This window comes from Herpailurus yagouaroundi, unplaced genomic scaffold (assembly GCF_014898765.1).
Source record: "Herpailurus yagouaroundi ecotype Mexico unplaced genomic scaffold, PumYag 195, whole genome shotgun sequence".
NCBI lineage: Eukaryota > Metazoa > Chordata > Mammalia > Carnivora > Felidae > Herpailurus > Herpailurus yagouaroundi.
In genome coordinates this window covers 10,518,296-10,544,328 of record NW_024412426.1, presented here as the reverse complement: position 1 = coordinate 10,544,328, position 26,033 = coordinate 10,518,296, and the positions used below count along the sequence as shown (strand labels likewise).

At 37.8% G+C, this 26,033-nt stretch overlaps 2 protein-coding genes and 1 non-coding gene across 4 annotated transcripts in view; 2 read left to right on the top strand and 1 right to left on the bottom strand.

Annotated features, from left to right (window-relative positions):
- RGL1 (ral guanine nucleotide dissociation stimulator like 1) overlaps nucleotides 1-26,033 on the bottom strand; it is a 258,991-nt gene that overhangs the window by 216,337 nt on the left and 16,621 nt on the right. The gene's annotated exons all lie outside the window — the stretch shown is intronic.
- APOBEC4 (apolipoprotein B mRNA editing enzyme catalytic polypeptide like 4) overlaps nucleotides 24,923-26,033 on the top strand; it is a 6,932-nt gene continuing 5,821 nt past the window's right edge. Inside the window, exon 1 of the mRNA XM_040446569.1 lies at nucleotides 24,923-25,266. The gene's annotated coding sequence lies outside the window, so the exon portion shown is untranslated. The remainder of the gene's footprint in view (nucleotides 25,267-26,033) is intronic.
- LOC121011938 (U6 spliceosomal RNA) lies at nucleotides 25,876-25,978 on the top strand. The gene has a single exon (XR_005781867.1). It is a non-coding gene; the product is annotated as a U6 spliceosomal RNA (small nuclear RNA).

The following is a 26,033-nucleotide window of genomic DNA, read 5'->3' as shown; positions in this document are numbered from 1 at the left end:
GATCACAAAACTACTATACTGCCATTTGATAAGTATAGAAGCAAGATTATTTTTTTTAATGTTTATTTATTTTTAAGAGAGAGAGAGAGACAGAGTGTGAGCAGGGGAGGGGCAGAGAGAGAGGGAGACACAGAATCTGAAGCAGGCTCCAGGCTCTGAGCTGTGAGCACAGAGCCCAACACGGGGCTCAAACTCATGAACCATGAGATCATGACCTGAGCTCAACTGACTGAGCCACCCAGGCACCCCTAGAAACAAGATTATTATCTGATTATATTCTTGCCACATTTTTGCGTCTTTTGTCTAGTTGCCCTATTTATGTTATAGATTCATCCAATTTAACCTATAATCCAAGGTTTTATTAGAATACCTAGGGAGTTGCTGCTACAGAAAAGATCTCATATAGTCTTTATGAAATTACAACTACTGTTTTTGATATTAGTGTATGTTTAAAAATTTTTAACACTAAGGAGACCTTGGAGGAAACTGTAGTCTTTGCCATGTTTGAACTAAAAAGAAAACTCCTTCTGATTATATAAACTTAAAAGCTTAACATGATGAGAAATAGTTTTTATGCTCTATGTAAGTCAATGAACATAGAGTACAAGTTGGTCTCCCACGTCCCCTGCTGGTCCTTCCAATTCAAGGTAGCAAGCACTAGATGGCATTGCTGATTCATAACCAGGCAATTGACTGCTTTTCCAGGTTTTATGCTAAACTTAAAAATCTTTGTTATCAACGAAGTTAAAGTTCTTTAGTAACTAAAGAAATTTTAAACACTTCAAACAGGCAAAAAAATCTCTCAAGCCAATTTAGAGTGTTCTCTTCTTGACTACATAGCTTTCCCTAAATGATATGACTCTAAATCGAGTTCTCTACATGAGGTTTTCAAATATATAACTACATATAAATGTAAATATGGTGCCTGGGTAGTTCAGTTGGTTAAGCATCCGGCTTCGGTTCAGGTTATGATCTCACGGTTTGTGAGTTCAAACCCCACATCGGGCTCTCTGCTGTTGGCACAGAGCCCACTTTGGATCCTCTGTCCTCTCTGTGCCTCCCCCACTTGTGCTCTCTCTCTCTCCCTCTCTCTCTCAAAAAAAAAAAAAATCTATAAATAAATAAACAATTAAATAAATAAATAATGTAAATACAAAAATATTTAAATCAAACACTGGTGCACTTTCAGATGATAAGAATAATTTAAGTGGAAAGAAATAAGGTTCTCCAAAGGAAACACTCAGTCTTCAGTTCTGCTAAAGCAATTTGCCACTAACATCCTAAGGGCAGAGGGGCAAGGAGCAAATTATGGGTTTAGGCCTTCACCCCTGTGAAGATAAAGGCTCTTCTGTCCACTTTGGGACTGAAGTCTCCTGTCTTCCCACATAAAAACTGGAAACATCAACATGGCAAGTGCCCCACCCCCCAGCAGCTTCTGTGACTACTTGGGCTTGGAAAGGGGGGCTGACAGCAACACTGAGAAGTCTCTTGCCTCACCCTTGCAAATGCTCTCCTCTATTCCTCCTGTGCTTCACATAAACAGCCAGTCCCAGGACTGAAACTCACCAAGCTAATAAATCTTCTCCAAAATCAAAAGTCTTAAAAAATACTCTTGTTCTTTGAAAAATCCTAAATAAGGGAAACAAAGTACCTTCTCAACTCACCAACAATAAAAGAATTACAAGTGATACAGAAAACTTCATTTTTATTTTTTTTAAGGTTTATTCATTTTTCAGAGACAGAGCATGAGTGGGGGAGGGGCAAAGAGAGAGGGAGACATAGAACCTGAACCAGGCTCCAGGCTCTGAGCTGTCAGCACAGAGCCCGACGCAGGGCTTGAACTCACGGAGATCATGACCTGAGCTGAAGTCGGAAGCTTAACTGACTGAGCCACCCAGGCGCCCCTAGAAAACATCTTAAAGCTAACATGGAGCACCTGTTGGGATGAGCACTGGGTGTTGTATGGAAACCAATCTGACAATAAATTTCATATTAAAAACAAAAAGCTAACATGGAGACTGCCATGTGCCAATTCATTCATTTACTCAATTAAACATGGCAATGTGTCATGAATGGTACTCAGAGCTAATAATGTGGCAGTGAACAGAAGACAGTTCGGTCCCTGTCTTTATAGGAACTCCTGTCCAGTAATAGATAATGTTAGTAATATAGAAATAATTATTTTAATGTTGCTAATAAGTCAATCGCCTCAAAACCTTTTAGAAAGTAAGCCTGATATGAGCTAATAAAATTTCAACTACTGAGCATGGCATCATGGCAGGGAAGAATGTGAATCTATGGAGCTTGAGAAAATAATTCAAAGGAATGTATTTTGGTCTTTAGTGCACCAGTCTATTTCACAGGAAAAACTGTGTTTCGCTGCCTGGGAGGTCACCCACAGCTGCATAATCTTTACTTCATTTTTATGAAGAAAAGCAAATGAACAGACATTGCGACTGCTTAGACAGGTTCCTTACAACATCTCTCTTTCCCCCCACAAAGTTCCACCTCATCTACATCTGCTTGAATAACTTCATCTTTGTGGAAGTAAAATACTGTATTTTATTTGTTTTTAATGTTTATTTACTTATTTTTGAGAGAGAGATAGCGAGCAGGAGAAGGGCAGAGAGAGAGAGGACAGAATCCCAAGAAGGCTCCGCGCCTTCAGCACAGAGCCCCATGCAGGGCTCGAACTCATGAACTGTGAGATCATGACCTGAGCTGAAACCAAGACTCAGACACAACCAACTGAGCCATTCAGATGGCTCCTGAAAGTAAAATATTTTAAATAAGGACTATTTAGTCATCAACAAAATTATAAATTACAATGGCAAACTTAATTTTATCACACTAGAAGAAAGTTTTCCTACCTGTCAGAATGGCTAACATTAACTCAGGCAAAAACAGATGTTGGCAAGGATGCGGAGAAAGAGGATCTCTTTTGCACTGCTGGTGGGAATGCAAACTGGTGCAGCCACTCTGGAAAACAGTATGGAGGTTCCTCAAAAAATTGAAAATAGAACTACCTTACAACCCAGTAATTGCACTACTAGGTATTTATCCAAGGGATACAGGTATGCTGTCTTGAAGGGACACATGCACCCCAAAGTTTATAGCAGCACTATCAATAATAGCCAAAGTATGGAAAGAGCCCAAATGTCCATCGATGGATGAATGGATAAAGAAGATGTGGTGTAAAGGCAAGGGAATTAAAAGCAAAAATGAACTACTGGGACCTTATGAAGATAAAAAGCTCCTGCACAGCAAAGGAAACAACCAACAAAACTAAAAGGCAACCAACGGAATGGGAAAAGATATTTGCAAATGACATATCTGACAAAGGGCTAGTATCCAAAATCTATAAAGACCTCACCAAACTCCACACCCGAAAAACAAATAATCCAGTGAAGAAATGGGCAGAAAACATGCATAGACACTTCTCGAAAGAAGACATCCAGATGGCCAACAGGCACATGAAAGAGGCTCAGTGTCGCTCCTCATCAGGGAAATACAAATCAAAACCACACTCAGATATCACCTCACACCAGTCAGAGTGGCCAAAATGAACAAATCAGGAGACTATAGATGCTGGAGAGGATGTGGAGAAATGGGAACCCTCTTGCTCTGTTGGTGGGAATGCAAACTGGTGCAGCCACTCTGGAAAACAGTGTGGAGGTTCCTCAGAAAATTAAAAATAGACCTACCCTATGACCCAGCAGTAGCACTGCTAGGAATTTACCCAAGGGATACAGGAGTACTGATGCATAAGGGGCACTTGTACCCCAATGTTTATAGCAGCACTCTCAACAATAGCCAAATTATGGAAAGAGCCTAAATGTCCATCGACTGATGAATGGATAAAGAAATTGTGGTTTATATACACAATGGAGTACTATGTGGCCATAAGAAAGAATGAAATATGGCCCTTTGTAGCAACATGGATGGAACTGGAGAGTGTGATGCTAAGTGAAATAAGCCATACAGAGAAAGACAGATACCATATGTTTTCACTCTTATGTGGATCCTGAGAAACTTAACAGAAACCCATGGGGGAGGGGAAGGAAAAAAAAAGAGGTTAGAGTGGGAGAGAGCCAAAGCATAAGAGACTCTTAAAAACTGAGAACAAACTGAGGGTTGATGGAGGGTGGGAAGGAGGGGAGGGTAGGTGATGGGCATTGAAGAGGGCATCTTTTGGGATGAGCACTGGGTGTTGTATGGAAACCAATTTGACAATAAATTTCATTAAAAAAAAGATGTGGTATATATATATATATACCACATCTTTATACACACACACACACACTAGAGTATTACTCGGCAATCAAAAAGAATGAAATCTTGCCATTTGCAACTATGTGGATGGAACTAGAAGGTATTACGCTAAGCAAAATTGGTCAGTCAGAGAAAGACAAATATCATATGACTTCACTCATATGAGGACTTTAAGGTACAAAACAGATGAACATAAGGGAAGGGAAACAAAAATAATATAACAACAGGGAGGGGGACAAAACAGAAGAAACTCATAAATATAGAGAACAAACAGAGGGTTACTGGAGGGGTTGTGGGAGGGGGCATGGGCTAAATGGATAAGGGGTAAGGGGCATTAAGGAATATACTCCTGAAATCATTGTTGTACTATATGCTAACTAACTTGGATGTAAATTAAATAAAATTTTTTAATAAGAAGAAAGTGTTCCATCATAGAGAGTTGTTTGATCAAGGGCCTCCGTCCAAATTTTAGTCCTGAAGGTATCCTAGTCTCCAGTCATCCTGACATTATAGACTGGGTTCAAGTCCCTGCTCTACACCTGACTTCCTGTGTGACTTTGCTTTCCTCATTTCTCAAATAGAGATAATAGCTATGTCATAGTGACACAATACGACTAAGGGAGATACATGTATAAAATGCTTACAAGAGTGCTTTGCACATAGTAAGGACTTGATAAACAGCAACTGTTACAATGTCCAAATTTCAGTAAAGAATTTCATTAATATAGTCACAAGAGAGATCTGAAAGCAAAGATGAGTCAGATTTTAAGAAAACATCATCCAGCTTCTCCAAAGAAACTTTAATCTCCTGGCTTGGCAGACTACACTCTAGGACATGAAAAGAATTTAGCAAATGAGATCACTGAGCCAACAGTAGGTATCTTTAAGGAATCTTAGCAAATGAGAAGAAGCTGGTGAAGTGAAGGAAAGACCCAATTTTCAAAATAACACAGAACGCACATTCTGCAAACTACAGAACTGTTGACCACAACAACACTCTAGAACAGACCATTAAAATATATAGTCACTTAAGGAATGCTATGGGGCTACTACTAGGAATGAGTTAGTCCAAATAATTTCCTTGCTCTCACAGCAGACTAATAAATCTAGAAGATATGAGAGATATGGGATAGCAAGAAAAAAGCCTTTGACAGTAGGTTTATACTATCCTTTGGACAGAAGAAGAAATACAGATCGAGTGATAATACAAACAGATTCATTATCTGTTAAATGATTGCCAAATACTGCTTTTAAGGGATATATATTTTTAATCCAGAAGGAAGTATCTAGTGACTTGTCCCAGGGACTTATGTAAATCCTATTCTCGTAACCCTAATTTACTTGGATCAAGACACAAAGCAACCTTCGAAGAATGTCAATTCTCTAGGAGAAAGAACTTGTCGGCTGGTCCCCTACTCCATCCTTGGCTCCTAGAACAGGACCTGGCACCGTGGAAGTTCATTAAATACTTGTTGAATGAACAAAAACTGTGTAAATAATATGAAGCTGAGAAAATTAATAAATACACTGAATCACCTAATCAGAATCCAAAAGGTCTTCACAGAACAGAATAACGGGCCAAATGAAACCTAAGTCATTTCCCAGGGTGGGGAAAACCTGGCTTTTAGAGTCAGCTGGACTCTGCTTTCCAGCTTGGTTCGGACACCTGCCAAAGAGGGAGAAGGGTTTGTGGGCAGAGAATTGAGGTGGTTTCCACAGGAAAAACAAAAACATAAAATCTTCCACATAAGTCCAAAATTGATCAAGTACTTAGTGAGAGAAGATACGGTTTTTTAGCAGGGTGCTGGGGGGTGGGAAGGGGCGCATATAACTACAGGAATTCTTAACTACAAAAATATAGTTCAGAATAATCAAACATGAGTTCCTATCTGGCCACGTTTGAGAGCAAAAGGAGGCACTGTTAATTATGCTAGGACAACGTACAAACTAGGGGTCCCCACGGCAATCTGGGGCATATGATCACACTATTTATAGGACACATCTAAAGCTCTAGACATTTGAGTGAATGAAGAGTTAAACAGATCAACAATTTGCTGTTTAATAGGTTTAAAAATATATTAGCTCACTAAGTGCTTACCATATGCCTGGCACTGTTCTAAATCCTTCACATGTATTAACTCACTTAATACAAAAATATTCTAGAGTATTATTATCCTACAGAGATGAAAAAACTGAGGCACAGAGAATTTAAATAACTTTCCCAAGGTTACTATTCAGCTTACCCTAAGGCTTACACTAACTGAACAGACTCCAAAACTAGTGGCCCCTGAGTCCACGTGTTTAACCACTACAACATACAGTCTCGGGCTGCGCTGAAATGTACTGAAGTGCATTCTGCTAACCAGGAAGAGAATAGTCCTGCTTGCCTCTGTTCCAGTCACAGTACAGCTAGAAACATGGTTTTGATTTGAGGTCCACGTTTTTCATACCAGCTAGGTACACTAGGGTGTATTAAGGAAGGCAAGGAGACATGAGACCATAGTTCACACGGATGGGCAACAGGAGCAAAAGAAAGTGTTTAGCTTAGAGAAGAAAAGACTCAGGGTGGTGGGCATGAGTCAACCACATGTATGGCCGTGGGGAAGAAAAGTCAGACTCTATTCAGTAGCTTTCAAACTTTTTTTAAGCATTGAAATTCAGTTCACACATGTAGTTAATTATATGGTTAAATAATTATGCAATCAAGACAAAGGTTTCATGAAAACCTTACTACTTAAGATACTCTCTGATATTTTCTATTCTATTCTAATTCCATTCTAATCTATTTCCTCCTCCTCCTCCTCCTCCTCCTCTTCCTCCTCCTCTTCTTCTTCTTCTTCTTCTTCTTCTTCTTCTTCTTCTTCTCTTCTTCCTCTTCCTCTTCTTCTTCCTCCTCTTCCTTCTCCTCCTCCTCCTCCTCCTTCTTTCTTCTTCTTCTTCTTCTTCTTCTTCTTCTCTTTCTTCCTCCTCTTCCTCTTTTCTTCCTCTTTTCTTCTCTTCCTCTTCTTCCCCATCTCCCTCTTGCCTTCTTCCTCCTCCCCTTCTCCTCCTCCTCCTCCTCTTCCTCCTCCTCCTCCTCCTCCTTCTCTTTTAGTGCTGGTCATGTCCAACTAAAGTTATTTCACAACCCTGGATTTCAGCCTGAAACTTGAAACTTATTGCTTTATATGCTTCCAAAGAGAGAAACTAAAAAGAGGTGAATAGATATTACAGAAGAGTACATTTTAAGTTGACAGAACAATAACTAAGTAAATGTTAGGGCTGTTCAAAGTTGCAATGGGCTACTTCAGAGCAAAGGGAGTTCCCTCTCACTGTTAGTAATGTAAGTATCCCATCATAGGCTGGGTATAGAATAGAAGGGATTCAAGTATTAGTTAAATGGGTAAAATAGAAGAACATTTGTTTTCTTTCCAAACCCAAGATCTCATTATTCTAAATCATATTTTTGTAATAAAAATAACACTTTCCCTTCAACAATGTCCATTTTCCAAAATATTCAGGTATGTTCCAAGCTACCAAGACATAAGTAAAAAAGGAAGTTTAGAAGGAAAAAATGGAAAGAAAGAGGTTATGAGAGGAAAAAGAAGGGAGGAAAGGGGAAATTGGAGAAAAGAAAAAAGAGAACAAAGAGAGAAAAGGGAGAAATAAAACCATATAGAATTTAAGTGTTTCCTACATAAACTGAAGAATTTTGCCTTCAAAATAAAGTCTAAATCCCTACTTTCCCAGTTTCAACAAAATGTAAATTGGGTTCATCCAGAGTGCAAGATTCCTGAGTATGCTGCATGAGAAAAAGAAATAAAAAAGGCATCTGAAAAGCACTCTATGCTCTATAATAAGCTCTGATGGTTTTCTTTTAGATCATTCTGGATGATCAGATCAGAACAGAAGAGCTGAGACTGGATCAGGACTTGATGTGTAAAATAGCTTTCAAAAGAATTTGGTCAATCCTTTTTGACAAGTATACACATTGCAACAATCTTCAAAGGCAACTCTGGAAGAGCCTCCTGACTCTTTTTGAAGATACTGCCAAGAAAGGCAAGAGAGCAAGTTTGAAGAAAAATCTAAATAAGGACAAAATGATTGAAAGAAGGACACCAACATGAACCCCAATTGATACAACTAATAAAGATTAAAAATTCCACTAGACTATTGACCAGCCATCCAACTCATAATTTCTGTGGGCTCATTATGAACACACAGTGCTGTCTTGCCACCAGACACCTTGTTTAACCTTCAAAGCCATTGTCAATAATCAAATGCTAACACCACTGGCACAGGGCTAGGGGTTGCTTTCTGAGTTAGACTGATGTCTTAGTGGTGATATTGGCAGGGCTCTCTCTAAAAAAAAAAAAAAGAAAATCCAAACTGGGGTAAATGATCCATCCAATACTGCCAAGATTTCTCTGGATGCTTTTTGCCATACTCAATTTCCTTACAAGGTCTCAGAGTTAAAGAGTACATGGACTAGGACAGCCACAATCTAACCACAGCTGGTTGTGTTTGGTATACAAGGAGATGGTTACTCATGAATTAAACAAATAAAATTAAATCAAAGGGTATCCTCTACTGTAGATTCCTCCTTCTGACAAAATGAGTGATTCAGTATTTATCTTCAATTAATACTATAGGTATATATATAATCAACATGTAATAGAAAGTCTTTGGAATTTATATACTCAATAAATTAAGCGTTTTAAAAATGAAGTGGAAAGTTAGAAACTTTTTGTTAAGACCATCTGGACATCTTAGAAATCTGAATCCTGAGTTGGACCCATTCCCACATTGCTATAAACTATGCTACAAACTCTCAAATCAGAAATAGAGTCCTTTGTAGAAAGATAAGTCCAGGAAATAAACTGAAACCAGACTTAAGATTGGCAGGTCAGTGAAGACAGAGACTTGGAAACAGAAGAAAAAGAATAGAGGTTGACATAATTCAGGTAGGTTGAAATTCAAAACATTCTGGGACCTTGGCAACATAGACCAGCTGGAGCAAGATGAAGCCAAAACCAGGCCAGGCACAGTCTAGTGAAACACATACAAGCTCCAGAAGTCTGTCTGCCAGGTGGACACCCGATGTGCCTTGTCCAAAGACAGCAAATTCACACTTGATTCAGGCAGACATTGTGAACAGGAGGGGGAATTTAAGGGGCAAGGCCATGAAGGTATAGACTCCCAGTCACAGGAAAACTTCTATTTCTAGCAGTACTGTGATCTAAGTACACAGAAAAATCTAGAATTGTTGGAAAATATAACAAAGATCCTAAATGTATGGGTAAGTCACAAAGAAGGGAAATTATAGAACCAAGCAAGGGAAGAATATAAACATAAATATGTTACACAGACTGTCCAGAGACTATTTGTTGATACTGGTAAGCAAAAAGTCTGAGTTTTTATAGCCATATAGAAAGAGATGATAAAGCCTTGGGTTTGCTTAAAGGCAAAAAGGGGAACAGAGACTCTCTGTAGTCCTCAAAGTGCTACTCCCTCAATAAAAATATATGACAAGGAACCTGTCTATCTCAACATAGACTCTTGGGGGGTTGGAGGGGGGAAGCATCTTCAAACATAAGGTTCAAATTTATACTACCTAACTGAAGAGGAAGAAACATTTTCAGCACTATCCTGATACCAAAGCCAGACAAGGACACTATCAGAAAAGAAAATTATAATCCAATATCCATGATGAATATAGATGTGAATATTCATAATAAAATACTAGCAAATTAGCACATTAAAAGGGTCATACCCCATGATCAACTGGGATTTATCCCTGGAATGCTAGGATAATTCAACATATATAGGTCAATGTCATATACCACATTAACAGAATGATGAATAAAAATTACATGATCATTTCAATAGATGCAGAAAGGCATTTGACAAAATTCAACATCCTTTCATAAGTCTTCAACAGATTAGGAATAGAAGGAACACACCTCAACAAAATAAAGGCCACATATGACAAATTGACAGCTAATATCATACTCAATGGTAAAGTTAAAAGCCTTTCCTCTAAAATCAGGAACAACACAAGACTGCCCACTCTCACCACTTCTATTCAACATAGTACTGCAAATCCTAGCCACAGCAATTAAGCAAGAAAAAGAAATAAAAGGCATCTAGATTGGAAATGAAGAAGTAAAATTATCTCTGTTTGCAGATGAATGTTCTATGTAGAAAACCGTAAAAACTCCACACAAAAAGACCTGTTAGAACTAATAAATGAATTCAGTAAAGGAGCAGGATACAAAATCAACATACAAGTCATTTGCATTTCTATGCACTAACAACAATATATCTGAATAAAATTAAAAAAGCAATCCCATTTATAATAGCATCAGAAACAATAAAATACTTAGGAATAAATTTAACCAAAAAGGTGAAAGACCTCTACACTGTAAACTACAAGACATTGATTAAAGAAACTGAAAAAAACACAAATAAATGGAAAGATATTCCACGTTCTTGCACTGGAAAAATTAATATTCTTAAAAAAACATCCATACTACCCAAAGCGATCTACAAATTCAATGCAATCCCTATCAAAATTCCAACGGCATTTTTCACAGAAATAGAAAAATATCCTAAAATTTATATGAAACTACAAAGACCCAGAATAGCCAAAGCAATCTTATGAAAGAAGAATAAAGCTGGAGGCATCATACTTCTTGATTTCAATTTATATTACAAAGCTACAGTAATCAAAAGAGTATGGTACTGGCACATAAACTAATGGAACAGAATAAAAAGCCTAGAAATAGGTCGTGCATATACAGTCAACTAATTTTTGACAAGGGCACCAAAACACACACTGGGAAAGGGCAGTCTCTTAATGGTGTTGGGAAAACTAGACAGCCACATGAAACCAGACCTCTATCTTACTCTACTCATAAAAGTTAACTGGAAATGTATCAAAGACTTAAATGTAAACCTAAAACCATAAAATTCCTAAAATAAAACATCGGGAAAAAACTCCCTGACATTGGTCTTAGCAATGAGTTTTTGGATAAGACACCAAAAAACACAGGCAACAAAAACTAAAATAAACGAGTGAGACTACATTAAACTAAAAGCTTCTGCACAGTAAAAGCAACAATCAATAAGTTAAAAAAGTAACCCATAGAATGGGAGAAATTATTCACAAACCATATACCTGACAAGGAGTTAATATCCAAAATATATAAAGAACTCGGAATTCAATAGCATAAAAGCATATAATCCAGTTTAAAAACAGACAAAAGATCTGAAGTGACATTTTTCCAAAGACAAACAAATGGCTAATAAGCACATGAAAAGGTGTTCAACACCACGAATCATCAGGGAAATGCAAATCAAAACCACAATAAGATATGACCTCACACCTGTTAAGATGGCTATTATCAAAAAGACAAAAGACAACAAATGTTGATGAGAATGTGGAGAAAAGGGAATCCTTATACACTGTTGGTGGAAATGCAAATTGATGCAGCCATTATGGAAAACAGTATAGCAGTTCCTCATGAAATTAAAAATAGAATTACCACATGATCCAGCAATCCCACTCCTGGGTATATATCCACAAAACTGAAATCAGTATCTTGAAGAGATATCTGCCCTCCCACGTTCATTGCAGCATTACTTATAAGAGCCAAGATATAGAAACAACTTAATGTCCATCAATAGATAAATGGATAAAGAAAACGTGGAGTATATATTCAGTGCAATATTATTCAGCCATTAAAAAAAGGAAATCTTGTCATTTGCAACAATATGGATGGTCCTTGAGAGCATTATGCTAAGTGAAATAAGCCAAAGACCAACACTGTATGGTATTACTTATATGTGGAATCTTAAAGAAAAAAAAAAAAAAAGAAGAAAAAGGAAAGAAAGTAAAACCTTATTTCATAGAAACAGAATAAAATGGAGGTTACCAAGGGTTGGGGGGAGGGATAAATGGAAAGGTGTAGTTCAAAGGGCACAAACTTTCAGTTATAAGTTGAATAAGTTCTGAGGATCTAATGTACAGCATGGTGACTATAGTTAATAATATGGTATTGTATACTTATGTTCTTGAAAGTTGCTGACATTAGACCTTAAGCATTCTCACCACAAAAATAAACAAAACCCCAGAGTTAACTATGTGAGGTGATGAACGTGTTAATTAACTTGATCTTGGTAATCCCTCCATAATGCATATGTACATAAAATCATCACTTTTTACACTTTAAATATATACAATTATGTTTATCCATAAAGTTGGGGGAAACCCCCAAAAACAAATATCAAATTGGCTTTGTTGATACTCTACATTTAAAACGTTTTTCTACTGTTAAAAAAAAATGTATACTACTTACATAGTTCAGGAACCCAGAGATGAGAAATTGATATTAAGGTGATCCAGGGCTAGAAACACACTTGTAGTGCCTAAAAATTAAGGGCAAATTCTTCTAGAGCAGTGGTTCTCAACCATGACTGCAAAGTTTTTTGTTTGTTTGCTTGTTCGTTTTCTATGACTATGGAGCTTTAAAAACGCTAATATGTAAGTCTCATATTCATAGTATTTGAGTTAACTGGTCTGGGGTTCAAGCTGCCATTCTAATTTTTAAAGGTTCACTAGGTGATTCTAATGTGCAGCAAAGATTAAGAACCACTGTTGTGGAGCATATCTTCATTGCAGACCACAGAGGATCCCCACCAAGCATGACTTAAAAAACAAAACTTGACAACACCCAAAGGAACAATTCACCATGAGCGAGAGCAGGCAGAAATAACAAAAAGCAGAGTTAAATTCCCAAGAACATTAAATAATAGAAGTATTTCTTACAAACTATATAATAAGAACATTTAAAATAATTAAAGATTAAAAAGGTAAAAAATATGAAAATGGAGAAAAATACAGGCACAAAATAAAGCTTCTAGAAATTATATACATACAATGTAATATATGTATATATATTCAGTGGCTTTTCTTTTTTAAATCCAAGTTAGTTAACATATAGCGTAATAACGATTTCAGGAATAGAATTTAGTGATTCATTACTTATATATAACACCCAGTGCTCATCCCAATAAGTGCCCTCCTTAATGCCCATTGCCCATTTAGCCCAAATCCCCTACCCAACACCCCACCAGCAACCCTCAGTTTGTTCTCTATTGTTTTTATTTATTTAAAAAAATTTTTGTAATGTTCATTTATTTATTTTGAGAGAAAGACAGCACATGAGCAGAGGAGGGGCAAAGAGAGAGGGAGAAAGAGAATCCCAAGCAGGCTCCATGCTGCCAGCCCTGAGCCCAATGCAGGGCCCGAACTCATGAACTGTGAGATCATGACCTGAGCCAAAACCAAGAGTCGGATGCTTAACGGACTGAGCCACCCAGGTGCCCCATTCTCTGTATTTAAGAGTCTCTTATGGTTGGTCTCTCTCTCTCTTTTTATCTTATTTTTGCTTCCCTTTCCCTATGTTCATCTGTTTTGTTTCTTAAATTCCACATATGAATGAAATCATATCATATTTGTCTTCTCTGACTTATTTCACTTAGCATAATACACTCTAGTCCCATCCACGTTGTTGCAAATGGTAAGATTTCATTCTTTTTGACTGCTGAGTAATATTCCAGTGTATATATATACCACATCTTTATCCACTCATCAGTCAATGGACATTTGCGCTCTTTCCATACCTTGACTATTGTGGATAGTGCTGCTATAAACATTGGGGTGCATGTGCCCCTTTGAATCAGCATTTTTGTATCTTTTGGGTAAATACCTAGTAGTGCAATTGCTGGGTCATAGGGTAGTTCTATTTTTAATTTTTTGAGGAAACTCCATACGGTTTTCCAGAGTGGCTGCACCAGTTTGCATTCCCACCAACAATGCAAAAGAGATCCTCTTTTTCCACAGCCTCACCAACATCTGTTGTTGCCTGAGTTGTTAATTTGAGCCATTCTATATTCAATGACTTAAAAAAATAAACCAATAAATGGATTAAATTAGGTGGATTGTATGTATTTTTTATGTTTATTTATTTATTTTGAGAGTGAGAGAGAGAATGAGCTGGGGAGGGGCAGAGAGAGAGGGGGACAGAGGATCCAGAAGCAGGCTCTCCACTGACAGCAGAGAGCCAGACACAGGGCTCAAACTCCTGAACCATGAGGTCATGACCTGAGCTGAAGTCAGATGCTTAACCGACTGAGCCACCCAGGCTCCCCAAATTTAAGTGGATTAAATAGCATATTAACAGACTTGTAGGGAAAAGCAGAAAACTAGATGATTGATCTGGAGAAAATACATAGAATGCAGTATTGACAGATGAATAATAGGAATTACAGCAGAAAATTAAGAGTTCTGTAAGAAGTTTCCATATATAACTAATCGATGTTCCAAAAAGAGAGAAAAGAGACAATGGAGGATACAAATACTTCAAGAGATAATGGCTAAGTGTTTTCCAGAATTCATGAAAAATAAGAATCACCAAACTTGGATTTCAAGCAGGAGAAATAAAACTAAATCCATACTTAAACACATGTTAAAACTATAAAACATAAAAGGCGAGGAATGGTCTTAAAAGTCACTAGAGAAAAGGTAATATCTACAAAGAAACAATTAGACTGACAACAGACTTATTAACAGCAAGCACTTAAGAGGATTTTCAGAGCTCACCATATCCTCTACCTATTGTGTCCATGGCCATAATATTTTCTCTCCGCTTCCACAGACTCTAGTACTAACTGAAGGATGAGATTGGACTGAGCTCAGCTCAGCACTATCAGTGACTTCACTTGGAAGAAACTGGCACAAGAGGAGCTGAAAGCAGTGAGAAGCCAAATATCAAATTTCTTGATAAGCATGGTGCCCTTGGAGATTTATTGGGGGTTAGTTATGCAAATGAAGAAACAGAAGTACTACAGAATCCCATCCACTGTGTACTCCCTTCCTGTCAAATGGCAAGCTAAAAAGAAACTAGTCTTTCTAAATTGATGTCAAATGCTTCCTTTCACTGACAATACCAAGTGTTGTCAAGGATGTAGAATAACTGGAATGCTCGTATGTTGCTACTGGGAATTTAAAACAATCAACTACTTTGGAAAACAGTTTGACAGTTTTTAGAAAGTCAAGATGCATTTATCTTGCAACCTAGCAATTCCACTCTTAGTATTTGTCTAAGAGGAATAGAAACATATGTCCACACAAAGACTTAGACATGAATGTTCGGAGCATCTTTTTCATAACAGCCCCAAATTAGAAACAATACAAATGTCCATCAACAAATGAACAGATAAATTATAGCATATCTATACAATGAAATATTACTCACTATTAAAAAGTAACAAGCTACTGATATACACAATCACGTGGGTGAATCTCAAAAATGTGCTGAGCAACAAATGAAAGATGCCAGAATTCATACTTTATGATTTCATGTATGTGAAACTTGGGAAAAAAACATATCCAATCTGGGGCACCTTGGTGGCTCAGTCAGTTAAGCGTCCAACTTCAACTCAGGTCATGATCTCGTGGCTTGTGGGTTCAAGACCTGTGTCAGGCTCTGTGTTGACAGCTCAGAGTCTGGAGCTGCTTCAGATTCTGTGTCTCCCTCTCTGCCTCTCCCCCAATCACACTCTGTCTCTGTCTCTCAAAAATAAATAAACATTAAAAAAATTTATAAAAAATAAATTTAAAATATATTAAGTTAAAAATAATAAAACTATATTAACAGCAAAATGATAATACTTCCTTAGAGCCATTAGGAAGGGTGATTGATGGGGAAGAAAGGGACCCAAGGAAAATTGGGGCTTGATGGAACTGTTTTTTATTTTTATTGTAATGGTGGTAACATGAATATATACATATGTCAAAACTCATAGAACTGCACACTTAGAATGGGTGTAAATTATGCCTCAATGAACTTGGTTTAAAAAAAAATGTTCTTTTCTCCTGACAGAAACATTTTTCAGTTGTTTTTATCATCTCATCATGACACACTTTTACTATGTTTGCTTCTCTTTCTTGACTTTATCATTGTCTCACTTTTGAAATTTGATTTTTCCCATTTATCTTAAAGCTAGAACATAAATTCAACTTTTTTTTTTTTTTTTTTTTTTTTTTTTTTTTTTCTCAAAAAGTAGGACATGATCGAGGGGTTATGGAATAAAGAAAAGAGTTTTAGAGTGCTCTGGGTTCAAATCCCAGCTCTACCAATTATTAGCTATGTCATCTTGAGCAACACTTTGAACCTCAGTTTCCTTACCTGTAAAATGGAAATTGTAATAATAGGCACCTCTCAGGGATGTAAGGCATGTAAAATTTTTGGCACAAAGTAGGCATTCAGTAAATGTTAATCTCTACTTAACAAATAATATTTTCATTTAAATTATTTATCATTGATTTATTTTCAATGTCTACTTATTCATTTTGAGAGAGAGAGAGAGAGAGAGAGAGAGAGAGAATCCCAAGCAAGCTCGGTGCTGCCCGCCCAGAGCCCAACGCAGGGATCTATTCACGGAACCATGAGACCATGACCTGAGCCGAAATCAAGAGCGAGACGCTTAACCAACTGAGCCAACCAATCACCCCTTAAATTCTTTATCATTTATATTATAAGATAGCCAGAGGAATTAACTTAAATAAAATTTAGTGAACTCAGTTAAGTAGAGTCACTACCTAATAGTGACAAATCAAATGGAAGAAGTACATGAGAGCAATGTCATTCAAAGCTGAGTCTGTGACATGTGTGCATTTATAAACTGTTACCAGGGTGAACGATGTAAGTACAGAAATTGAGAGTAAATATTTAGAAACTTTTAGAGATGACCCTGGATGATTTATATCAGAAAAGTGATTTAGAGTTTAAATCATGGGAGAAAGTTCTAGAATAATTGCTCAGATTAAGAAACTTGAGCCAGAATGCAAAGCAACACATTATTTCCTTCATCAAGAAAATCGTACTATGAAAAAAAACAGTCGAAAAAGTTGAAATAATCAATGTGTTTTTACACAGTAAAAACTATGAATTACACAAAGGTTAATGTATTACATTTGAAATTATTCTGTTTATGTGATAATATGGAAGCCGATCACCAACAACTGCTTCCCATGCTAGGGACAATGGTTATCCAGGGGGAAAGTTGTGTAGAGAATGTTTGAATTATTGAATAAACTCTCAGAGCTACTTTGGGCAAGAAACTAGTTTGGGCCCAACTTTTCCAAGATAAAGTATATTAGACAGTCATTTGCCTATTTGTCTGAAATCACATGTTAACAATCTCAATATTTTCAAACAAGGAAGAAATCCAACATGTTTTTCAATAGCAGATGACTGAAAGTCAAAATAAGTATTACAAGTGTGGAACGACAGAGTTTCCAGAGATTGTTATATCATGTCTCGTAATTTTCACGACTATCATCAATGCAACATATAACAATTTTGATAGAGTATCTATGCATAGGAAATTCATGGGACCATCAACTAGTCCTTTCATTGAAAGATAACTGAAATTTAATATAACCTTTTGGATAAATTGTTGGAACTGGCTACTGATGAATTTTGAAAATACAGTACCACTCGCTTTGTTTTTTAAAACTTCTAAAAATGAATACCTTGAGCTTGTGAAATTGTTTTAAAATCTCTTCCTCTACTCCTACCAACATACCTCTTGAAACTGGCTGTCCCTATTATAATGCTACCAAAACAAACACAGAATCAGTTTGGATATATTTTATATCCTGCAAATAGTGTTATCATCGACTGGGCCTAGATTCAATAAAGTAACAAGCAAAAAGCCAGTTGGTTGGTCACAATAAAAATTTTATAAGCGGATCTATATGATTCTCATAAAATGTGTATATATAGGACACTGAAAATGTATATGTATTATATCCCTCAAAATTTTTTTAATATAACTAGAGTATAATAACAGCAATAGTGATTCTCTATATTAGTCATCTGTACATATACTTTCAAGAAACAACATGTACAGTTTTGGTATTTTTTTCTTTTTTCCTATGTTATTTTGTTCTGTTTATATTTACATAAAGATAGACATATGGAGAAATGGAACAAAATAAAGAGCCCAGAAATAAACCCACACCCATACAGTCAAATGATCTTTGATGTGGGTGCCAAGCTACACAATGGGAAAAGGATGGTCTCTTCAACGAAAGGTGTTAGGAAAACTGAACACCTGTATGCACAAGAATGAGATTGGACCCTTATCCTATACCATGCACACACACACACACACACACACACACAACCCAAAATGTATTAAAGATTTAAACATAAGATCTGAAACCATAAAACTCCTAGAGGAAAATAGACAGGAAAAGCTTCAGAACATTGGTCTTAGCAATGATTTCTTGGATACGACATCAAAAGCAGCAGCAACACAAGCAAAATTAGACAAGCGTTCCATTTCCATTTACTGAAACATGATTTAAAACTTTTAGATCTTTTGGTCTATTTATTTTTTAACAACTACTTTTTAAAATGAGCTTATGATTTCTACATCTTTCTTGTTCATTTTTCTATAAAATCACTTTCATTGAATTTCACGAAATGATCATGTGTATATCATTGTACACATATGTACATGTATATGATGTATACATGTATATGTATACATCATATGTATATGATGGTGTGTCAACTTAAATTGGGCCTTCCCCACAGATAGTTTGAAAGCTTTTCTAGAGCATCTGTTCAGATTGTGGGAGTAAAGATGGTGCCTTTACCCTGCACTTTTCCTCAGCTTGAGTTTTAAGGATTACCTTTGATTCTAAACATTTGTTGGTGTTAGCTAGGATAAAGGGGGAAACCAACATGGAAGAATTCTGCAAGCATGTGGTTTTAGCAAATTAAGGGTTGTCCAAGAGACAGTTTCCCACTGTTAAGACTGTGCTGCCACCTTGTGGCCTTTCCGCTTCTAATCACAAGCTAGGACATTCATCCTTTGCTTTTTTTGTCTTTTCCTCTCAACTCTGACACTTGTCTTATCCCATTTTTCCTACCTAATTCCTTAGTGGGCCCCATGAAATCTACTGAATTCTCTGTTCTTCTTTATTTCATGCTTGCTTTCTTCCTTCAGTTTAGAGAATTTCTTACTGCTACATGAATGTGGGCATTATTATTCAGTGTCAACGAAACCGCTATGAAAGCAGTGAATTATAGAATTAATTGGGCACAGTACACTCAAATTAAAGTAAGAAAACGGGCAATAAAACAAATTATTAAAATCACTTTACAGACAGCAACTAGCAACATATAAGCCATCTTAGTTAGATGTATCCCAAGTTGGGATGCCAGAACATAGATTAGAAACAATTTGGGGATGTTAAACTGAGTAAAGCTCTTTTATTTTTTTCTTTTTTTTCAACGTTTTATTTTTATTTTGGGGACAGAGAGAGACAGAGCATGAACGGGGGAGGGGCAGAGAGAGAGGGAGACACAGAATCGGAAACAGGCTCCAGGCTCTGAGCCATCAGCCCAGAGCCTGACGTGGGGCTCGAACTCACGGACCGCGAGATCGGGACCTGGCTGAAGTCGGACGCTTAACCGACTGCGCCACCCAGGCGCTCCTAGTAAAGCTCTTTTAAAAAATATATGTCCATGTAAGAGAGTTTTACCTTTGTAAAGCTTTTTCATTATAATGGCATATTACTTTGATATAGATAATATGCATCATAACTCATCTGAATGAAGATGAAAAATGGCAAGGTAACAAAGGAAGACAGAAGAAAGGAGTCTGTTTGGGGGAAATAGATGTTTCTTCAAAGTTTTCCTTTCTTGTGCATGTCAACTTAGCAATAAGAATTGTGAGAAAGAACCCCATGTTCAAGGTCCTTCATTTCCTTGTGGTTAAATTCCGTTTTCAAAATCATTCTGTGCAATCCAAATGGAGTTTTGCAAAGTGGATCTTCCTTTGGAATTTTCCTATACCCAACAGATGTAGTAAAAATGGTGGCTCATGCATAAGAGTAAAACTGGACTCTTACATCACACCATATACAAAAACCAACACAAAATGGATTAAAGACAAACAAAAGCTGAAACTGTAAAACTACTAAAAAAGAAAACATAGGAAAAAGGTTCTCGACATTGGTCTTGGTGATAAATTTTTGAATATGACACCAAAAGTGAAAGCATCAAAAGCAAAAATAGACAAGTGGGACAACATGATGCTTAAAAGCTTCTGCAAGGCTAAAGAAACTTAATCAGCAAAGTGAAAAGGCAACCTACAGAATGGCAGAAAGCACTTGCAAACAACGTATGACCAACAGAATGGCAGAAAACATTTGCAAACAACGTATGTGATAAGGGGCTAATAGCCAAAATATATAAGGAACATATATAATAGCAAAAAGAAACCAAATAATCTAATCAGTAAGGAAATGTAAATCCAATCCACAACGAAATATTACCTCACACCTGTTCAGATGGCTATTATGAAAAACACAAAAGAGAGGCGCCTGGGTGGTTCAGTTGGTTGAGCGTCTGACTTCAGCTCAGGTCATGATCTCATGGTCTGTGGGTTCGAGCCCCACGTCGGGCTCTGTGCTGACAGCTCAGAGCCTGGAGCCTGGAGCCTGCTTTGGATTCTGTGTCTCCCTCTCTCTCTGCCCCTCCCCCGCTCATGCTCTGTCTCTCTCTCTCTCTGTCAAAAATAAATAAACATTAAAAATGTTAAAAAAAAAAAGACAAAAGATAACAAAGTGTTGGTGATGACATGGAAAACGGAACCCTTCTATACTGTGAGAATGTAAGTTGGTAGAGCCATTATGGAAAACAATATGGCAGTTTTTCAAGAAATTAAAAATAAACTACCATGTGATCTGGCAATCCCACTTCTGGGTATTTATCCAAAAGAACGAATCAGTATCCCAAGGAAATATCTGCACTCCCATATTCATTGCAGTATTATTCACAACAGTCAAAATATGGAAACAACCTAAATGTCCCTAGACAGATGAATGAAAAAAGAAGATGTGGTATATACATACAATGGAATATTCAGCCTTTGAAAAAAAATCCTGGCATTTGCCACAACGTGGATGAACCTGATGGATGTTATGTTTCATGAAATAAGCCAGAAACAGAAAGACGCACACTGTATAATGTCATTTATATGTGGAATCTAAAATACACTCATAGGAGTGCCTGGGTGGCCAATCAGTTGAGCGGCCAACTTCAGCTCACGTCATGATCTCACAGTCTGTGAGTTCAAGCCCATGTCAGTCTCTGTGCTGACAGCTCAGAGACTGGACCCTACTTTGGATTCTGTGTCTCCCTCTCTCTCTGCCCCTCCCCCACTCACACTCTGTCTCTCTCTTTCTCTCTCAGCAAATGAATAAACATTAAAAAAAAATTTTTTTTCACAATCCCAGACTTCAAGCTATACTACAAAACTGTAATCATCAAGACAGTATGGTACTGGCACAAGAACAGACACTCAGATCAATGGAACAGAATAGAGAACCCAGAAATGGACCCACAAATGTACGGCCAACTAATCTTTGACAAAGCAAGAAAGAATATCCAGTGGAATAAAGACAGTCTCTTCAGCAAGTGGTTCTGGGAAAACTGGACAGCAACATGCAGAAGAATGAACCTGGACCACTTTCTTACACCAGACACAAAAATAAACTCAAAATGGATGAAAGACCTAAATGTAAGACAGGAAGCCATCAAAATCCTCGAGGAGAAAGCAGGCAAAAACCTCTTTGATCTTGGCCACAGCAACTTCTTACTCAACACGTCTCCGGAGGAAAGGGAAACAAAAGCAAAAATGAACTACTGGGACCTCTTGAAAATAAAAAGCTTCTGCACAGTGAAGGAAACAATCAGCAAAACTAAAAGGCAACCGACAGAATGGGAGAAGATATTTGCAAGTGACATATCAGATAAAGGGTTAGTATCCAAAATCTATAAAGAACTTATCAAACTCAACACCCAAAAAACAAATAATCCAGTGAAGAAATGGGCAAAAGACATGAATAGACACTCCTCCAAAGAAGAATCCAGATGGCCAACCGACACATGAAAAAATGCTCACCATCACTCATCATCGGGGAACTACAAATCAAAACCACAATAAGATACCACCTCACACCTGTCAGAATGGCCACCACTAACAACTCAGGCAACAACAGATGTTGGTGAAGATGTGGAGAAAGAGGATCTCTTTGGTATTGTTGGTGGGAATGCAAGCTGGTGCAATCACTCTGGAAAACATTATGGAGGTTCCCCAAAAAACTAAAAATAGAACTACCCTACGACCCAGCAATTACACTGCTAGGCATTTATCCATGGGATACAGGTGTGCTGTTTCAAAGGGACACATGCACCCCCATGTTTATAGCAGCACTATCAACAATAGCCAAAGTATGGAAAGAGCCCAAATGTCCATTGTTGGATGAATGGATAAAGAAGATGTGGTATACATATACAATGGAGTATTACTCAGCAATCAAAAAGAATGAAGTCTTGCCATTTGCAACTACATGGATGGAACTGTAGGGTATTATGCTAAGTGAAATTAGTTAGTCAGAGAAAGACAAAAATCATATGACTTCACTCAGATGAGGACTTTAAGAGACAAAACAGATGAATATAAGGGAAGGGAAACAAAAATAATATAAAAACAGGGAGGGGGACAAAACAGAAGAGACTCACAAATGGAGAACAAACTGAGGGTTACGGGAGGGGTTGTGGGAGGGGGGATGGGCTAAATGGGTAAGGGGCACTAAGGAATCTACTCCTGAAATCATTGTTGCACTATATGCCAACTAATTTGGATGTAAATTTTTAAAAATAAAAAATAAAATTAAAAAAAATTTTTAATAAAATAAAATACAATACACTCAGAAGCTTAGAGTAAAGTGTTGATTGCCAGGGGCTGGGGGAAAGAGGATATGGAGTAATGTTGGTCAAAGGGTACAAAGTTTCAGTTATGCAAGATGACTCAGTTCTAGAGATCTAATGAACAGCATGGTGACTACAGTTAATAATACGATATTGCATACTTGAACTTGCTAAGAGGGTAGCTCTTAAATGCTCTCATACAGCACCCCCCACCAAAAGATACCTATATGATATGTTATTAGCTAGATTGTTATAATCATTTCACAATGTAGAAATACATCAAAAGATCAAGATGGGGTGCCTGGGTGGCTCAGTCTGTTAAACGCGGTCAGTGGGTTCGAGCCCTGCATCGGGCTCTGTGCTGACAGCTCAGAGCCTGGAGCCTGTTTCAGATTCTGTGTCTCCCTCTTTCTCTGACCCTCCCCTGTTCATGCTCTCTCTCTGTCTCAAAAATAAATAAATGTTAAAAAAAAATTTTTTGAAAAAGATCAAGTTGTACGCCCTAAATTTAATACATAATTTTTATTTTTCAATTATCCCTCAATAGAGCTGTTTTTTAAAATGGTGGCTACGTAGGGATTACCCATCCCTAAAATTACCTAAAATGCAATTGGTAAATATACTAGTGGATAGAGGTTCATTTTTAAGGTAATATTTTTAAATGGGATGTCATTTACTAATGTTAAATAAAAGATGAAATTTTGGTTTTATATTTACAAGTTTGCTGAGTTGTAAACTCAGGAGATACTATGAAAATGGAGGCAGGAGGTGAGAATGACAAAGGCATGATCAGCGGCCAGTCATGGGGAAGGAATGGGATACAACAGTGAGCACACACCAAAAAAAAAGCATGGAAGACAATGTAACTGACAAATAACTAGCTGAGGAGTTAAGTGAATACACGTGAGACCCTTAAAGGGCAGAGATCAACATGAAACATCTAAACTAGAAGGAGCCCCCTAGAGGAGAAAGGACACTTGCTGTTGTGGAGACTGGGAGTTTGATGGAGGAACCAGTTAAGAGTGGTAACACTGCTGCAGAAAGGCTTCTAGGTGCTTCCATTATCCCTGATGGGCTATCTTCAGCATAGTATATATTTAAGAACTTTTTGGTGGTAGGTAATGGAAATACACAATAGTGATCACCACTGGTTGCTTCAAGTGGCCTGAGGAAGAGGAAAGAGGGAGTAATTGGGAGAGGCCATAGACAATGAATCATGACTACCAACAAGTTCAATGTCCTAGGAGATGGTGTGGAGTTGAAGGGAGGCAAGGGAACAGAGGGGAAAAGGCTGAGTGGCTCTTCCATTAACTATGGAGAAAGGGCCACAACTGATCCGGAGGCAAAGTTTGCCTTAAGCTGGAAGGACCCACCTACATACCAATAGGAAGGATCTCCCAGAGAATGTGTAAGAGGAGAGAGACTACTAGCACATAATGACTCAGGTTTGGACAAACTGAAGAGCTTTCTCTTCAGGGATTGTGGACCTAGTAGTAAAAAGCGCCTCTTTTGGGGGAGATCAAGTCTCTGCTCCCTTTCATAGGTGCCTCCTTCTCCCAGAAGGGCAAGCCTCCTAAGAAAAGGCCCTTGTGCCTCCACAGGCAACACAACCAACAAACCGTATCCACACATGAGGCCTGGCACTTATTCTGGATCAGGACAAAGACTCTGAGAGGCATGACTTCAGAGCTTGATTCTTACAGCCGGAGGGAGGAAAAAAAAAAAAAAAAAAAAACCAAGACGTTCACTTAAATAGTCAGATAGTATGCTTTTATCCAGACTGGAATATGCATTCATGTATATTTTCATCTTTGGAACAGGTGGTTTGAAATGCAAATAAAGTAATAAGTGTCAGAGCCGTATCCTAGCAGTAGCTGCTTTGCAAACGTTACCATGGCACCAATTCAACAGTGTTCTTAGAGGCAGCCATACCTCAGAAAGGTCTTTCTAACTTGGGACAGCATAGTTCAAAGGAACTACTAGGCACAAACTACGAAAGAGTCCTGAACCAATACAGGAGGTGAAGATTTACAGCACAATTGCCCTCTGAAGCCGCTTCAAACAGGGCATGGTACTTAAAAGAGAAAAGAAAGGAAACGGACTATCTTCTAGAACACCTGGAATGTGATCCAAGCCTGGAGACAAAATGATGGTAATTATAACTGCTAACATTTGTTTTTAGCTGCTAACAGATTGTGCACAGATTGGGAAGGGCAAACTCCATTCTCCAATTACTCCAGTGCAAACTGTGCTTTACCAGCACTCACTAAACCCTAGCTGGATGAAGAGAGAGCAGATTGTCCTCATGTATGTCTCATTTATGTTAAGTTAAGGAAGGCTGTCATCCCAGGGCCGCAGTCCAGGGGCTACGCAAAACCGGAAGCAAGGATCTGGGTTCTGTAGATCTCTGCTTCTTACTGCCCGTAGATCTGCTCTAAGAGGGTAGCACGCCTTTCCCAAGCACAGCCAACGTGGGGGGAAATGGACCAGCTAGTGGGGACACAGGATGCTGGGGAGACAAGTCTTAGCCAACCTGGCCTGTGAACCAACTAAGATTCCTAAGGTAGGCCCTGGGCTGAACAGGGCCCCTGCCTGGGTAGGGGGAGAATGAAAGGGCAGATACCAAAAGATAATAATACAAGACAGTCTGTGATCAGTGGCAAACTGATGACATACACCCCAAAGTCTCTTAAGAGTTCAAAGGGGGCAGGTGTTCTTTCCCATTTCCCTTCAGATGAAGGTGATCAAAGAACAGTCTCTGGTGCTCACTTTGGCAGCACGTATACTAAAATGGGAATGACACAGAGATTAGCATGGCCCCTGTGCAAGGATGACACCAAATTCGTGAAGCATTCCGTTAAAAGAAAGAAAGAGAAAGAAAGAAAGAAAGAAAGAAAGAAAGAAAGAAAGAAAGAAAGA